At 45.9% G+C, this 18,800-nt stretch overlaps 1 long non-coding RNA gene across 1 annotated transcript; it reads left to right on the forward strand.

Annotated features, from left to right (window-relative positions):
* Nucleotides 1–10,719: 10,719 nt before the first annotated feature.
* LOC122685967 lies at nucleotides 10,720–11,618 on the forward strand. The gene is made up of 3 exons (XR_006338591.1): nucleotides 10,720–10,872; nucleotides 11,224–11,280; nucleotides 11,383–11,618. It is a non-coding gene; the product is annotated as an uncharacterized LOC122685967 (long non-coding RNA).
* Nucleotides 11,619–18,800: the final 7,182 nt, after the last annotated feature.

The raw sequence follows: 18,800 nt of genomic DNA on the forward strand, positions 1-18,800 counted from the left end.
GATTCGATCTATAGTAACTACACAGGAGCTCAGCCTGGTGCTCTGAGACACCCTAGAGGAGAGAGAGGAAGGCGGTGGGAGGGGTCCCCAGAGGGAGGGGGCATATATGTGTGTACTTAGGCTGATTCATATCGTTGTACGGCAGAAACCAACACAGCACTGTGAGCGATTATCCTCCAATTAAAAATGAAACAAAACTTGGAAGTCAAAAAAATAAAATAAAGTCTTAAATACAGAAAAGTTACTGAATTGAGGAGAGATTATTCAGTCCTGTTATTTCAATTCAACTAACACAACAAACTTTTCTGATTGTTTGCTTTAAGAACACACAAGAGGCTGGGGATACAGATATAAGTAAGCATGCCTGCCTTCTGTGGGAGCCAGTCTAAGGTGTCTGGAAGGGGTCTGGTAGATAGACAACAATGACTGCGTGTGGTAAGTGAGGCCCTAGGTACCTCAACAAGGCACGTGTTAGAACAGAGGCAGGAGCAGTAACTCCACCGTGGACTATGGAGGACATTACCAAGGAGGAGGCTTTGAACATGGTTTGTCACTAAGGATCCTGCAAACTCTGAGGCAGAGCCCGCATTGAGCTTCCTACTTACCAAGGGTCCAGTGATACTGCCTGAATTATGTCTAAATTTTTTTTTAATCTATGGGGCTTAAATAAGTGAACTGTGAAGAATTTGTACATACTTGAACCCGAGGATACAGAGAATACAGTGGGAAACAGGGAGTCTACCTTTCTAAAGAGAAAATCCATTTCCTCCAATGACTTATCTATTCAAGGTTAGTGTGAGAGGAGATGTGAGAGGTGTGCAGGGAAAGGAGTTCAGGGAAGCTGGCTTTTGTATGATTTTGGGGGAAAAAAGGTCACCTTTCTGTCCACCCCCAACAGACAGGGATCGGAAAAAAACCCAAAAATGGATTCCAGCAGCCACCCAGAAAAGAAGGAGGAAATGACCTTACACTTGGGTTTCAGTTGTTTAAGCAGAAGTGAAAGTTGCTTTCAGCCATTTTCACCCCGACAGAGTCATAGCATCCATAAGAAAGGCAGGGGGAGGGGAGGAGGAGCCGGGAGAGAAGATTGGAAGCAGCCAGACACAGGAGGTGAGGCGAGGGGTGTCCTCAGCAGAAACTTTTGTTGGAGAACCTCAGAGAGGGCTCCAGGGCTGCACTGAGATGAGACTCCAGCTCTGATCCTCCCCTTCTCAGCTCAGTGTTCAACCTCACTGGCTGCCCCATTTATTTTTGCACATTTGAGGTGACATATGCAAAATTCGGAGCTATCCTTCCATGTGTTTGCAATAGCCTTCTGACATCAGAACATTTCTGAAAAAAAAAAAAGCTGTGGACAGTAGAATAGTTGAAGGGAAGAAACATTAAAATAATCCAGTCCAAGATTCACTTAGGAATGGTGGTGTGAGAAGTGGGGCAAATTCCCTCTGAAGAAAACAAGCATAAAGCCAGATAAAGTCATCAAAATTCACCATTTAAAGGTGCTGGAGCCTGACGAAAGGCAGACAGATTGAGACGTGTTTAATCTTGGAAACCTGCTCCTGCATCAGAGCGGCTGTGAGTCTGTGGTCTTCTTGTTTGGACTTTCTGTGCCTCGTCCATACACCTTAGCTTGGCCGATGAGAAACAGCTTTTTTTTTTTATGCTACTACTTATTTTTTAAAATATAATTTTACTTATTGGCTGCGCCAGGTCTTAGTTGCTGCTCAAGGGGTCTGTGATCTTCCCTGTGGCAGGCGGGATCTTTAGTTATGGCAGGCGAACTCTTGTTGCGGCAGGTGGGATCTAGTTCCCTGACCAGGCATGGAAGCCAGGCCCCCTGCATTGGGAGTGTGTGATCTCAGCCACCGGACCACAGGGAAGTCCCAAGAACCACAATTTTACTGTGTGAATGATGAACTTATTTGAGGGCTGTTAGTGAAAACCAGCAGCCAGGTGGAGGTGACAGATGTGATCTGGAGTGAGGAGGTGAAAATCTGCTGCTTATGGGTTAAAGATCATGGAATCAGTTCAGATCAAAGTGAAAAGCTGCAGCTTTACTGGGCTTGAGATCATAACTTCTGTTCAGAGTAGCCTAAAGATCACCTAGAAATGCAATGGGGGAACTCTGGAAGTAAGGGAGCCCCCAAAGGGCTGAGATAATAAACTCCCCACATGTCCCTGACCAACTCCTAAAATATGCACAAGTCAGGGAGACCAGAGAGAGTCCAGAAAAAAGTGAAAATCAAGGGATACCGAAGGACACTCTGCAGATTTGAATTTGTTCCTTCAACCACACACAACTCAGACAGCAGAAGGTAGAAGGCTCACATATTCAAGGTTTCTGAGCAGAACTTCTATCCAAATAATGACCTGACCATTAAATAGTGCACAAACAGGGAGCACCCTTAGTGAGCCAGACTGAAAAACAAAGTAAAATACTAAAAGTAAACACTACACAGTGATGTCAATGGCTGCACACCATGGAGGAGACCAACTTTGCAATTCAGATGCAGAAAAGTTAATGAAACAGGAAACAACTTTCAGAAAAATAAACAAAATTCAGGAATAAAATAGAATTCATAGCAATGTCCAGTTTTCAACTAGAAATTACTAGGCACACAAAAATAACAGGAAACTGTGATCAGAAAAAAGTCAATATTCTGATGCCACATGGATCCAAATGTTGGATTTAGCTGACAGAGATTTCAGAGCAGCTTTTTTAGCTATGTTCAAGAAACGAAAATAATATATATTTAAGAATTAAAGGAATTTATGCGGAGAATATATCAACAATAAGAGACTCTCAACAGAAAAATGGAAATTATAAACAAGAATCAAGTGGAATTTCTGGAGTTGAAAACTGCAAAGACTGAAGTTGAAAATTAACTATATAGGTTCAATAGCAGATTTGAGATGGCAGGAGAAAGATGTTGTGAATTTGAAGATAGAGCAATGAAAGTTAATGAATCAAAAAAAAAGAAAGAAAGAAAAGCAGAAAGAGTTAAGAAAAATGAACGAGACTTAGAGACCTGACAAACGAAGTGTAATGTTCAAATATAAATGTAATAGGAGTCCCAAAAAAGAAGAAAGAAGAAAAGACACAGAAAAACTATTTGAAGAAAAAAATAGTTGACAATTATTCAGTGTTAGTGAATGGCATTAGCTTAAAGGGTCAATGCTATGATCTGAATGTTTGCGTCCCCCTAAATTCGTATGTTGGACTCAGCGTGCCCAACCTAATTACGAAGTGGAACATTTGTGAAGTGATTAGGCCATGAGAGCATGGCCTCATGTAAGTTGGATAGAAGCAAATTCCCTCACTTTTATTTACCTGGAAAACAATAAGAATTAGTGAACTTAAATAAAAAAGGCCTTTTAAAAATTTTATACAGAGAGAGTTCTCTTCCACCATGCGAGTATACAGCAAAGAGACGGTCGGTCATCAGCGAAGCAGATGCTCACCAGACCCCAAATCTACTGGCACCATGATCCTGGATTTGCCAGCCTTAAGATTAGTTCAGTTCAGTTCAGTTCAGTCGCTCAGTCGTGTCTGACTCTTTGTGACCACAGCACGCCAGGCCTCCCTGTCCATCACCAACTCTCAGAGTTTACACAAACCCATGTCCATTGGGTCAGTGATGCCATCTAACCATCTCATCCTTTGTCGTCCCCTTCTCCTCCTGCCTTCAGTCTTTCCCAACATCAGGGCCTTTTCAAATGAGTCAGCTCTTCCCATCAGGTGGCCAAAATATTGGAGTTTCAGCTTCAACATCAGTCCTTCCAATGAACACCCAGGACTGATATCCTTTAGGATGGACTGGTTGGATCTCCTTGCAGTCCAAGGGACTCTCAAGAGTCTTCTCCAACACCACAGTTCAAAAGCATCAATTCTTCTGTGCTCAGCTTTCCTTATAGTCCAACTCTCACAACCATACATGACCACTGGAAAAACCATAGCCTCGACTAGATGGACCTTTGTTGGCAAAGTAATGTCTCTGCTTTTTAATATTCTGTCTAGGTTGGTCATAACTTTCCTTCCAAGGAGTAAGTGTATTTTAATTTCATGGCTGCAATCACCATCTGCAGTGATTTTGGAGCCCAAAAAAATAAAGTCAGCCACTGTCTCCACTGTTTCCCCATCTATTTTCCATGAAGTGATGGGACTGGATGCCATGATCTTAGTTTTATGAACGTTGAGCTTTAAGCCAACTTTTTCACTCTCCTCTTTCACTTTCATCAAGAGGTTCTTTAGTTCTGCTTCACTTTCTGCCATAAGGGTGGTGTCATCTGCATATCCAAGATTATTGATATTTCTCCCGGCAATCTTGATTTCAGCTTGTGTTTCATCCAGTCCAGCATTTCTCATGATGTATTCTGCATATAAGTTAAATAAGCAGGGTGGCCTTGATGTACTCGTTTTCCTATTTGGAACCAGTCTGTTGTTCCATGCCTTCAGATTAGTGGAAAACAAATTTCTGTTGCTTATAAACCACTCAGTTCATGATATTTTGTTATAGTAGCCCAAACAGACTACCACAGTCAGAAAACAGAATGAACCCAACATAATATAAACACAAAGAACCACACTGAGACATCATGGTTATATACTGAAAACCAAAGAAAAGAGATTATCCTGCTAACAGCAAGAGAATAAAATGATCCATCATATTTATGGCAATAGCAACTCAATTAGTGGTTGAATTCTCATCAGAAACAGTGGTGGCTAGAAGACACTGGAATGGCATATTTAAAGTGCTAAAATAAAAAAATTTAAAAAAGAACTATCACTTAAGAATTTATTATCCAATAAAAATATCTTTAAAAAGTGAAGGTGAAATAAACACTTTTCCAGATCAGTAAAACAGAGAATTTGTTTCTATCTGACTGAAAGAAAATGATGCCAGATGTTAACCAGCTGACAAAAAGAAGTGAAAAGCACTGGAAATGGCAAGCATGTAAGTGAATTTAAAAATATATAATAATATATTATCTTTTCTTCTCTTAACTTAAAAAAACACATATGATTGCTCAAGCAGAAATTATAACATCATACTGTGGGTTTGTAGCACACATAAATATATATGCCAAGAATAGCACAGAGAAGGGGGGAGCGAGAAATGGAGCTACACGTGTGCAAAGTTTCCTTTTTCTTTCACCAAAAACTACACTAATTTAAAGTAGATTACAGTCAATTGAAGAGGCATATTGTAATCACTGATGCTGGGAAAGACTGAAGGTGAAAGGAGAAGAGGCTGACAGAGAATGAGATGGTTAGATAGCATCACTGACTCAATGGACGTGAATTTGAGAAACTCTGAGAGACGGAGGAGGACAGAGGCGCTTGGCATGCTGCAGTTCATGGGATCGCTAAGAGCTGGACGCGGCTTAGCAACCGAACGGCAGTAACACTGTAATCACCAGAGCAAACACCAAGGAAAGAAATCAAAGAAAAGGTGAAAAGTAAGGAGGAGACGTGATCTCAGGCAGTTAGCACTAGGAAGTTCACACACACACACACACACACACACACACACACACACGAAGAACTACAAGCAGATGAAGTAGCATAGCACTGGAAGAGCTCTGAATGAAAGAACTTGCAGCAACTCAGTGAAGCACAAAACCCAAGGATGACTGCATTGAAAGGCATTGGAAGCATCTTCCCGGGATCACCCCACCCCCCAGCCTGGCACAGTTCCGTGCCAGGACGGATGCCCTCAGCAGGACCTTCCCACATGGGGGGAAAAGAGAGCAGAAGACCACGGCAGCCCTTGTCACCACGGAGACACCCAAAGCTTTCACCACCGAGGACTGCTGCAGTATTTGCTGACACTGGCCTGACACCGGCAGACCCAGCTGCTTGGGATCCACACTGCTGTGCCTCCCTGGAGAAGAAGCCACTACTGTGTCCCCCACTCCTTTAGAAGGAGCCGTTGCTGTGCTCCCTGCCTTGGGAGGAGTTGCCGCTGCATCCCCCAGGGCCAGAGCTTCCATGTCCCCACTCCATTCCCCCCCAAACAGTTGCACACATGCTCCAGACCCTCGCTCAGAAACCACTTTGTATACACTCGACATTGCCACCACCACCATAGCAAGTGTGCTTGCCCTGAGCCTCAGAGCCTTGGTCACCCCACGGGTGCCTGCATCTTAGACACCAGTATCATTGTCATTACTTTGCCGACAAAGGTCCGTCTAGGCAAAGCTATGGTTTTTCCAGTGGTCATGTATGGATGTGAGAGGTGAACCTGAAGAAGGCTGAGCACCAAAGAATTGATGCTTTTGAACTGCGGTGTTGGAGAAGACTCTCGAGAGTCCCTTGGACTGCAAGGAGATCCAACCAGTCCGTCCTAAAGGAGATCAGTCATGAGTGTTCATTGGAAGGACTGATGCTGAAGCTGAAGCTTCAATACATTGGCCACCTGATGTGAAGAGCCGGTTCATTAGAAAAGACCCTGATGCTGGGAGAGATTGAGGGTAAGAGGAGAAGGGGATGACAGAGGGCGAGATGTCTGGATGGCATCATTGACTCAATGGCCATACGCTTGAGCAAGGTCTGAGAGCTGGTGAAGGACAGGGAAGCCTGGCATGCTGCAGTCCAAGGGGTCACAAAGAGTCGGAAACGACTGAGCAACTGAACAGCAATTGCTGTCACACGAAGCACGCTTGTACCCTGGATCTGGGGGCGACAGGTTCATGTGCCGGGCCTGGCCCTATGATCACTCCACACACGACTACCCCTCACACTCTGGGGTCACCTCAGTAGTGCACATGCCTTCAGCCCAAACCCAGCACCAAGAGGGATCTGACCACAGCATCTTCCTGAAGGCAATAAAGAGAACAGCAGCACCCAAGCAGCCTTCTCCAACAGGGACCCCAACAACCCTCACCACCTCTATACATATCCACTGAGTATTCATCATGATGGATAAAATAAAGCTTCCCACTGCATCACAAAATTTCAGAGCAAGAAAAGAGAATATTCATGCACAAGCTTCCAGAGAAACAGAGGACAGAGGATCAATGACAAAAATAGCTTGTCAAAAATACTCCTCAAAGTAACCTTGGAAGCCAGAAAATAATAGAACAATATCTTCGAAAGTCTAAGGAAAAGTTATTTCCAACTTGGAAGTCTGTCTTAAGCCAAGGGGAAGAGTAGAATAAAGACATTTTGGGGTATCCAAGCTCTTAAAACATTGGTTCCACATTCCCTTTCTCAGAAAGGGACTCCATGATGTGCGTCATAAAAATGAGAAAACAAATTAAGGAAGAAAAAGACCTGAAATCTGAGAAAGAAAACAGCCAAGATGAGAGAGATCCCCAAGAAAATAATGAAGAGAACTCTCAAGAAAAAACTGTGAAGCAGGCCTAGGAAACACCCCGCACATTTTGAAGTAGGTTTGGGGGGCTCTGGGGGGTTTCCTCAAGAAGGTGGTGTTATCGCATTGCCCAGTGTGTTCGAGGGTATTCAGAGGAGACTTACACAACTAGGCACAGCTAGTTTAGAGGGTAGAATTAATGCTAAACATATAAGTAATTAAGCAAATGAAAAATCGAGTCATTTCTATCCAGGGAAGACTTAAAATTGTGTTTGGGGAAAAAGCATAGTATATTATATGGTCAGTTGTGAGTAGAATTTATATAATCATACTACAGACCCTGAATACTTAAAGCAATTACATAACTCTACTGGAGCACCGAAAAATTGATGCTTTTGAACTGTGGTGTTGGAGAAGACTCTTGAGAGTCTCTTGGACTGCAAGGACATCCAACCAGTCCATCCTAAAGGAGATCAGTCCTGGGTATTCATTGGAAGGACTGATGCTGAAGCTGAAACTCCAATACTTTGGCCACCTCATGCGAAGAGTTGACTCATTGGAAAATACCCTGATGCTGGGAGGGATTGGGGGCAGGAGGAGAAGGGGGCGACAGAGGATGAGATGGCTGGATGGCATCACCGACTCGATGGACATGGGTTTGAGTAAACTCCGGGAGTTGGTGATGGACAGGGAGGCCTGGCGTGCTGTGGTTCATGGGGTCGCAAAGAGTCGGACACGACTGAGCGACTGAACTGAACTGAACTGAACTGGCTATCGATATGGTGAGATTAGAAGGGCGTGTTGGAGAAACCAAAAAGAGCTAAATTTGCTTCATAATAAGAAATAAAAAGATCATGTCTAAAACTGAAAAAATCAAGAAGCAGTAGTCAAAACATGCTCTTTGTTGACATGGAGGTAAATGTCACAGGTATCCACTGAAAATTCCCCAGTGTGGATTGTGGGGAGCAGAAAAGAGGAGGCAGTTGGCAGAGGCAAAGGAGACCTTTGTTCATGGTGAGCCTGTCTGAGTCTTCAAACTGCGTACGTGTATGACCCCGAGAGACACTAAAAACTAGATTTTAAAAAATAGTATTGGGCAGGTGAGAGCCAGATGACCCAGGTTATCGGTGGGTAGGGGAGCTTCTGTATTCACAAGTGGAATGTTGCCCAGAAGCAATGGGAGATTCTGGGAGTATGGCCCTGAAAAAATTCTTGAGGCAGCAAGGAAACGTGATTTTTAGCAGCCATCCAGAAGTTCACCAGATTGGCAGTCTTATCCCTAATCTTTGGGAACTCCAATAGGAAAAGCATTTACTTTTCAGAAATAACTCCATTCAAAACTGGACAGGGGCAGGACCTATCATTAAGGTTTTGAAAGTCATAATTCCTGGGTCCTAGAGGAGACGCCTGCAGACACAGGGCTGGAAAGCCCAGAGAATTGGCTTCCGAAGCTCTTTGTGAACCACAGCCTACATCACAAACCAGGACACACGTGTAAATAACTAAGTCCGAAGTTTTACCCCCAATTCCCTATTCTTACCTGTTAGCTAGTCTACTGTGTTCTATTCCTATCCCTTCCCTTTCCTCTGTGCACTTTATTCTTTCTTGTTCTATTTCTTTTTTCCTTTCTGCTAGGTTTATTTTTTAGAAAAAGATTCCCAAGAGTTATGTATCCAGGCTGGAGACCATGATTGTTTTTATACTTCTTGAGGGTAGCTGGACGGATTTATTTTCTTTTATCTTTAATGTCTTTTATTATTGTGGTAAAAGTCGCATAACATAAAGCATACTATTTTAACGATGTTTGACTGTACAGTTCAGTGGCAGGGTGCAGGTTTACAAAGCATGTTTACGAGTGTAACTGCGCTCTGAGTTCTCAACAGACAGCCAGCACGAGAGAACTCCTCATCCACTTCTTACAAGTGAGGATGGTGCCCACCTGGGTCATGCCGCTGAGCAGGGCAGCCCCAAGACCAGGCCCCTGCCCTGCACTGACTTACTCTGTGACTCCCAGCAAAGGCCCCATGACCCTGAGCGTCACTGCAAGTGCCAGGGAATGGACTCAGGGATTTCTGAAATCCTCCTAACGTCTGTGTAATTCTGTGGATGGAGTTAGGTTTTGGCTGAATTGTGTTTCTTGAACATTCATATGTAGAAGCCTTAATATCCAGGGCCTCAGAGAGTGTCTGGATTTGTTTTTTGGGGTTTTTTTTCCACTTATTTTTATTAGTTGGAGGCTAATTACTTTACAATATTGTAGTGGTTTTTGCCATACATTGACACGAATCAGCCATGGATTTACATGTGTTCCCCATCCTGATCCCCCCTCCCACCTCCCTCCCCATCCCATCCCTCTGAGTCTTCCCAGTGCACCAGCCCCGAGCACTTGTCTCATGCATCCAACCTGGGCTGGTGATCTGTTTCACCCCTGATAGTATACTTGTTTCAATCCTGTTCTCTCAGAACATCCCACCCTCGCCTTCTCCGACAGAGTCTAAAAGTCTGTTCTGTACATCTGTGTCTCTTTTTCTGTTTTGCATATAGGGTTATCATTACCATCTTTTAAAATTCCATATATATGCGTTAGTATACTGTATTGGTCTTTATCTTTCTGGCTTACTTCACTCTGTATAATGGGCTCCAGTTTCATCCATCTCATTAGAACTGATTCAAATGAATTCTTTTTAATGACTGAGTAATATTCCATGGTGTATATGTACCATAGCTTCCTTACCCATTCGTCTGCTGATGGGCATCTAGGTTGCTTCCATGTCCTGGCTATTATAAACAGTGCTGTGATGAACATTGGGGTGCATGTGTCTCTTTCAGATCTGGTTTCCTCGGTGTGTACGCCCAGGAGTGGGATTGCTGGGTCTGTGTCTGGATTTGTATGGGGCCTTTACAGAGGTGACCAAGTCAGGGTAAGGTCTTTAGGGTGGGTCCCAATCTAATCTGACTAGCATCCTCATAAGAGGTGGAAATGCAAACACAAAAAGAGACACGGGATGTGTACTTGCAGAGAGGAAAGGCCATGAGGACACAAGGAGAAGGTGTCTGTCTGCAAGCCAAGGAGAGAGGCCTCATAAGAAGCACCCTTGCTAACATCTTAATCTTGGGCTTCCAGCCTCCAAAATGAAGAGAAAATATGTGTCTATTGTTGAAACCGTCACTCTGTTGTGCTTTGTTTTGGCAGCTGAACAGAACCATGCAGAGTCCTGTGACATTCAGCCATGGATGGCCACAGGCTAAGTGTTATTGAGGTTAAGTTGACCACCACTCTATGAGTCAGTAGACCAAACATTTTGGGTCAGTCTGTGGAAGATTATGGAAGCTGTTTTTAGTTTTGCTTTGGTTTTTGTTTCATTGATTTTTTTCCATCTGCTTCCCCAGATTTCCCTCCCCTCTTCTTCAGGTAAGAAGCGTGCTGCCTTCTCACGGGGAAGAGCCTGACAAGCCATAATACCCACCTCTCCAACAATAAAGACTGGCCCGTGGAGAAGTCTGGGACGCCAGCGTAACCAGCAAGAGACCTCCCTGCGATTGCTGTGTGATGATGGTAATGACAGCTGACTCTGCCCAACCCAGCAGCATTATTGATGGAGTCCTTGGTTGTTTAGATTGGGGGCTGGCTTTCAGCAATTCAGAACCCTCTGCGGTCTTAGATCTTAGCGTGACGAGTTTTCTAGGGTGGGGGGCAGGGGATAACTCCTTTTCCTGAGGGAAATGAAGAAGACAAGAGAGGATGCTGGCTCCTGGACTGGAGGATTTCCAGCCCTCAATCTAAACACCTAACAACTCCATCAATAAGGCCGTTGAGTTTGCCCCTCAGCCATAAAAAGAGAGGAGGAGAATGCCCTACCAGAAAATCAGTTACCCAGTGTCACCGACATATTGTCGCTGTTTGCAGCTGCATTCCTGCTGGTCAGCTAAGTAGGAACCAGGCTATGGCTACAGGAGATAACAGGTACGGATTTTACGCTGAGAACTGGGAACAACCCCAGGGCAGAGGAAGTTTGGGACCAGTCCTAGGGCCCTTATGGCACCATTTCCTGTCTCTGTTTTCCAGGGTTCAGAGAAGGAAAGAGATTTGCTGCCAGCTGGCGAGCAGGAACACCAGGACTGGATCCCAGTGCTCCTGACCCGTGGTCTAGTCCTCTCTCTTTCCCAACATGCAGCTTCTTAGAAAGCTCCTCCCAGACCTCCTTCTCACAAGCCCACTAATGACCTGTCTGAGCTGAGAGCAGATGGTCTGGGAGCATCGAATTCTGAAGGCTGAGCTGCCACAAGTCAGACTGTCTTCTTAAAAAGAGGTCAGCAACATCTGCAGCTTGGCACCTCTGTGTATCCCCAGACCCAGACTCCTAAGGGGCCACCCTGGCCTGCCGGAGTCATCCCTGGTGGGACACAGCTGAGTCAGTGCAAGCTCTTTTGGGACTGAGAGTTGAGACCCTGGATCCTAACCTTCCATCTTTTCCTCCTCATCTGTTGAAGAAAGGTGTAAACTTCTCTACCATCCCTTCCTCTCCCTCTCCTTTTCCTCTTCCTCTCCATCTCTTACACCCATCCCATTTTCGCCTCTTCCTTCATCCAAACCTGGGCTCACTTCTTTCTACTTTTCTGGTTGTCCCCTGCCTTAATTTTTTTCCCACCTTCAATACAGACTTCTTCCCTGATTCTTTTCCTTAATCTCAGATGTGTCCTATTCTTCTCTATCCTAAAAATACTTCCCCTCAACTGCACCTGCCCTTAAGATATCAGCCTGCCTCACCACTGCCAGGTCCAACCTGGGCCCTCAGCAGCCAGCCCTCTACCTCCTCACCCTGCTGGGGCTGACCTTGCAAGGGTCACTTAGCAATGACCCCGACCACACACAGGGCAGGAGCTGAAGCTGAGACTGAGCTCGGTGGCTCAGTAGAACCCGGAGCAGGAGCTTGAAGGCCCAGAGGAGGAGGGCGAAGGCTCAAGCTGCCTGGGCCTTTTGGACCTCAGGTCTCTTCTCAGGCTCCCAAGAAGGGGGTTGCCACTGCCCTGCCCTCAGTTGCCCCCACTTAGCCCGTTTCCTTCCCACAGACTCGGGTCCTGGCTCAGCCTTCCAGCCTAAAACCGTCTCCCAAACAGGACACACAGGAGCTTTCAGCCTACAAGAGGGCTACAGCCAGATGGGCTTAAATTCTCACTCCCCTGTTCCAGCATCAGGAGGGACCACCCCTCAGGAGGAATGAACTCCAGGCCTGATCTCGGGTGGCCTTTGCCTATAGTGGCTTGAACCAGGGTATTGGTTCCCGGCCAGAGATTGAGGTCAGGTCCCAGCAGCGAGAGCGCCAGATCCTAGCCATTAGGCCAGTGGTCAGTGACAAGGCCCTGGCTTCTTGGCTTTGCAGAAAAGAACTCCCACAGAGACAGAAAGTAGTGAAACAAGTGAAGTGTTTATTAGGGGTGGAAAGAGTACAGTATGTGCAGATAGGGGCTTCCCGGGTGGTGCTAGGAGTAAAGAACCTGCCTGCCAACGCGGGAGGTGTAAGAACCGCGGGTTCGATTTCTGGTCGGGAAGATCCCATGGAGGAGGGCATGGCAACCCACTCCAGTATTCTTGCCTGGAGACTCCCATGGACAGAGGACACGATTGAAGAGACTTAGCACACACGCACGTGTGGATAGACACACAGGCAGGCCCAGAGAGTTGCATCCTCGTGGCAGATTGAATTACTTTTTTGGGGCATTTCTTCAGGTTTCCTTCAGCCAGTCACTTTGATTTGCCTGGTCTTGAACAACAGACTGGTTCCAAATAGGAAAAGGAGTACGTCAAGGCTGTATGTTGTTACCCTGCTCATTTAACTTATATGCAGAGTACATCATGAGAAATGCTGGGCTGGAAGAAGCACAAGCTGGGATCAAGATTGCCAGGAGAAATATCAATAACCTCAGATATGCAGATGACACCACCCTTATGGCAGAAAGTGAAGAGGAACTAAAGAGCCTCTTGATGAAAGTGACAGAGGAGAGGGAAAAAGTTGCCTTAAAGCTTAACATTCAGAAAACTAAGATCATGGCATCCAGTCCCATCACCTCATGGGAAATAGACGGGGAGACAGTGGAAACAGTGGCTGACTTTATTTTTGGGGGCTTCAAAATCACTGCAGATGGTGATTGCAGCCATGAAATTAAAAGACGCTTACTCCTTGGAAGGAAAGTTATGACCAACCTGGATAGCATATTAAAAAGCAGAGACATTACTTTGCCAACAAAGGTCTATCTGGTCAAGGCTATGGTTTTTCAGTGGTCATGTATGGATGTGAGAGTTGGACTGTGAGGAAAGCTGAGTGCCGAAAAATTGATGCTTTTGAACTGTGGTGTTGGAGAAGACTCTTGAGAGTCCCTTGGACTGCAAGGAGATCCAACCAGTCTATCCTGAAGGAGATCAGTCCTGGGTGTTCATTGGAAGGACTGATGCTGAAGCTGAAACTCCAATACTTTGGCCACCTGATACAAAGAGTTGACTCATTGGAGAAGACCCTGATGCTGGGAGGGATTGGGGGCAGGAGGAGAAGGGGATGACAGAGGATGAGATGGCTGGATGGCATCACTGACTCGAAGGACATGGGTTTGAGTAAACTCCGGGAGTTGGTGATGGACAGGGAGGCCTGGCGTGCTGTGATTCACGGGGTCGCAAAGAGTCGGACACGACTGAGCGACTGAACTGACCTGAACTGAGGCCTTGTTTGGTGAATCTCAAGAAGCTCCTACTTATGCGCGCTCATCTCTCAGCCAAGATGGATTCTATCAGAGAGGCTCATGGGTAGCTGACGTCTCCTCCCTTTTTGACCTCCAGGAGCATTTCTGCGAACGTGTAGTTGAGGAGGTCTCCTTGACTTTGAGAGTTGGGAATATGTGATCTTTTATCTCTTATCTGCGCAGGGCTCAGCCTCCTCCATCATCCTGCTTTCAGCCTGGGGCCCATCTGTCTCCTGCCTCAGGCCCAGAAGTGTCCCAGGGCCCACCTTCCTGGTTCTGTCCCCCTTCCCCCACAGGCTCACACACATTCCAGATACCCAGATACAAACACCTCAGTTGCCTGGGCCTGGGGGGAAGGTGGGGTAAGTTGTGGAATTTTCCCAAGTCATAACTACTGCAAGGAAAACATTTTAAAGTCCAGTGCTCCCACACTCAGGGCTGGAGGGGGATGACAAGTCCCGACTAGCAGCCAGGTTCCCATGCAAGCTGCAGGGCGTTGATGGAAGTGCCCACCCTCACATCCACCGCTCTACCTGCACAAAAGCCAGAACAAAGCTGACCCTCTGCTGATTTCCTGAGAAAGGAGATAGTATAAACTACTACCTTTCTTTAGCTTCTGAGAAAAGAGGATTGATCACAGAGACAAATTAATAACACGGAGGTGGGAATGAATTGAGAGATTGGGGTTGACATGTATACACTCTTAATACCGTGTATAAAATATATAACTAATAAGAATCTACCATATGGTTCAGGAGACTCTACTCAGCGCTCTGTGGTGACCTAAAGGGGAAGGAAATCCGAAAACGAGGGGATGTATGTACATGTTTAGCTGATTCACTTTGCTGTACTGCAGATCATTGCAGAACAACCATGTGCGCGCTAAGTCGCTTCCATCGTATCTAACTCTTTGTGACCCTACGGACTGTACTCAAATAAAAATTAATTAAAAAAAAATAACAATGGAGAGAGAGATCCCCTGTCATTTTTCTGTAAGTCAATGTCAGGCAGGCCAGTGGTGGCCAGACCATGGTGGAGATGAACTAAAGGAGCCATATCCACTCATGCCTAGGACAGACGACCCAGGTCTCAAATCACCCACCCTGTCACCTGTGGCCCTGGACACTCTGGCACCCCTGGCTTAGTTCGTTTCCTTCCATGCCTTCTTTGGCAGAGGAGACTAGGCACCAGGGTTTATGAGAACATGTGTTCATTCATTGGTTTGTTCACTTACCCGTGCATCACTGATTGTGCACCCTCTGTGTCCCAGCCCTGTACTGGCACTAGGTCCAGTGTAAGATAAAACGCCACCTCTGACCTCACAGGCTTGGACTCTACTAGGATTAGGAGAGACAGACAAGAGATTGGTGACCTCAGGGTGAAGTGTTAGAGCAACATTTTGTCTTGGATGATAGGGAAGCATAGATGAGGGGCACCGATCTGAGTTAGAGGGGTGATTATTGGGGAAAGGGGAAATAGAATCAATACACGTAAGTGAAGATTAGAGAATCGATCTATTCTAGGACCTGCAAACAGGTACATCTGACCAGATTTATTAAACATTTTCTCTGCTCCCTTTCATCGCTTAAGTAGATGATACAAGTGTAATTATCTATAGCCCAGAGCCTAGTGTTTTTGCAGGTCCTAGATGTATTTCAATAGGCATGTTTGTATGTGAGTGGAAAGCTGATGGTTCTTCTGAAGGCAAGAAGTCTTTTGTAAAGACATAATGTAGAAAAGACTAAGATGTTTTAAAAGTTTGGGTCATTAACTTTGTAAAATTAATTCATTTTTAAGATTAATTTCTAAAATTAATTTTATTTGAGTATTGTTGCTTTACAATATTGTGTTAGTTTCTACGGCACATATCAAGTGCTCAGTCGCTCAGTTGTATCTGAGTCTCTCTGACCCCATGGACTGTAGCCCGCCAGACTCCTTTGTCCATGGGATTTTTCTAGGCAAGAATAACGGAGTGGGTTGCCATTTCTTCCTCCAGGGGATCTTCATGACCCAGGAATCAAACCCGCATCTCCTGCACTGCAGTCAGATTCTTTACCACTGAGCCAGCAGAGAAGTCAGACATATACATATATCCCCTTTTTCGGACTTCCTTCCTATCTAGGTCATCTCAGAGCATTGGGTAGAGTTCCCTGTGCTACACAGTAGGCTCTTGTTGATCATCTATCTTTACCTAGTAGTGTGTATAAGTCAATCCCAATCTCCCAGCTCATCCCCCTCCTCCTCTTCGTCCTTGGTGCCCGTACATTTCTCTATTTCTCTATGTTCTCTATGGATCGTTAGCTGTTTTTTGAACTTGGCCTCTGCCTGATTTCTTTTGGGCTCCGTCTGATCTCTCTTAGGCTCTGAGTGCCACAAGACTGCACTGCTTGCATAGGTGGACTTCAGGGTAAGAAAGGCCACTTTTGCGGGCATGGGTGGAAGGCGGGGCAGTGGGAGGATTTTAAACTTCCTCTGAGGTACTCCTTTCTCCCAACTGCCAACAGGTTAATGTTCCCCCTTGTAAAACTTCAAACATAATCCACACTTTTCCGTGTATGAGTCCTAACTTGCAAGGATGCAGAAATGCCCACAGGGGAAACTGGCTTGGAAAACTGAGGTCGGGTCCAAAGAGAACAGAGTGGATCCTACAGAGATGGTATGATGAGAGATGGTATGGTATGGTGAGTCTGCCTGAGGTCGGGGTGCCCCACAGCAGGGGATGGGGTGCAGGACCCCCAGCCCCAGGCTGACCGACCCTTCCTGGGACAGCTAGACCACCTGGCCTGCACGGACCAAGGGCCGCCTTCCTGGGGGGCAGGGGGCAGAGCCAGGCTGTTAGCTCATCCTGGCAGAGTCCCGGACACTCACACTAGGCCACTGATGGAGAATGTTTCCCACCATCTCAGTCCATTCAAACTGTTCTAAGAAAATACCACAGACTGGGTGGTTTATAAACAATAGAACTTTATGTCTCACAGCTCTGGAGGCTGGCAGTCCAAGATCAAAGCAGATTTGGTGTTTGGCGAGGGCCCACGTCCTGGTTCGTAGCCAGTGTCTTCTTGCTGTGTCCTCGTGGGGCGGAAGGAGTGAGGGAAGCTCTGTAGGGTCTCTTTATAAGGGCACTATTCCCACTAGTGAGGGCTCCACCCTCATGACATCATCACCTCCCCCAGGCCCCATCTCCTAATGCCATCACAGTGGGAATTAGGACTTCAACATACAAGTTTCAAGCCACAGCACTATTCTGAGTATTTTCTTTCTGTTTTCCACCTTTCTTCTGCTTCTCCTCCTCCCTTCTACCCCCTTCTCCTCCTCTTCCTTCTCCTCCTTATTTCTCCTTTCCCTCTCCCTCCCTCCCCACCCTCACTTTCTTCCTCCTCCTTCTCACAAGCCTATTGGTATCATTGCAACCAACCATTTTCAAGGAGGGCTGATTCTGTTCACTAAACATTTTGATCTGATCAAGAAATGTTAACCTGAAGGCGACTCACTTTCTGCAGGGCGGCCGGCGGGAGGGCGGCCTGCAGAAGTGATTGCTCTGTGTGTTTACCGACTGTCACCCTTTCCTTGGTCTCCCTCATCCCTGAGAGCATCAGTAAGCCCATCTCTGGGTGCCTGCATCTATTTTCCTTTCTCTGTCCACTTCTAGTTCTCTCTGTGGGCCAGAAACAGTCCAAATCATCAGACGGTAGTCAGGACAGTCGCAGCCGCACATGCCAAGTCCCGGCTGCATCCCTGCCAGGAAGTGCCCTGAGTCTGGCCTGAGGATTGCGGCTGAACCACAGGGGATGTGGTCTGCTCTGTGCTCCATCCTGTTTTCCTAGTGTCAGGTTCCTAACAGGGCTACCTTGTGTTCAAGGAAGGCAAATAAGGCAGCTAAGACATTCTGGAACCCTGTCAGCTTGATTGTTTAATATTTGCTTGTGCTGTGGGTTAGACTAGAAGGAGCAACAGGCATAACCCTTCTCAGATGGGGCACAATTGAAGATCAGTTGGTGCACAGACATGGTTAAAAAAAAAATCCTTTATTGGGTGCCTACTCTGTGCCAAACGTCACATAAGGCATTTTATAGGCAAGCATTCACATTCATTCTAATCCTCACAACAACCCATGGTGATAGGTATTGTGACCCCTGATGTATAGAAGGGGAAATGGAAGCTCAAAAGGGTTAGTTATTTGCCCAAAGCAGCCCAATAACAAGTGGCAAAGCCAGAACCAGATCCAAGGTCCCCAAAACCAGAACTGGGTATTCCGTACACTCCATCCCCACCTTGCTGGTCAGGGTTGGGTGGCAGGGAAAGCGTGAATCCATTTGCTTCAACTTCCATGGGGATAATCAGTTCGTGTTGATTTTAGTTGAGCAGTTTAGTATAGGGAAGTTAGAGAGGTCTGTCCTTGAGGTATATAATTCTTGGAAAGGGGACAAATATGAAGACCCAGAGAACTTCTTCCCCCAGAAACCCTGCCCACTAATGGGTAATAAGTACAGCATTTTCTTTTTTGACTTGGCCTGTTTCTGCCTCTAAAGCCCATGTTTATGATCTCAGTTTTCTTAGTGATAGAAAGATCAAGCTCAGGACTTCCTTGGCAGTCCAATGGTTAAGACTCCATGCATCCAATGCAGGAGTGGACGCAGGTTTGATCCCTGGTTGGGGAACAAAGATCCCACATGCCACATGGCACGGCCAAAAAAAAATTTAAATAAACAAAGTAAAATAGATAAGCAACAAGGATTTATTGTATAGCATGGG

This window comes from Cervus elaphus, chromosome 29 (assembly GCF_910594005.1).
Source record: "Cervus elaphus chromosome 29, mCerEla1.1, whole genome shotgun sequence".
NCBI lineage: Eukaryota > Metazoa > Chordata > Mammalia > Artiodactyla > Cervidae > Cervus > Cervus elaphus.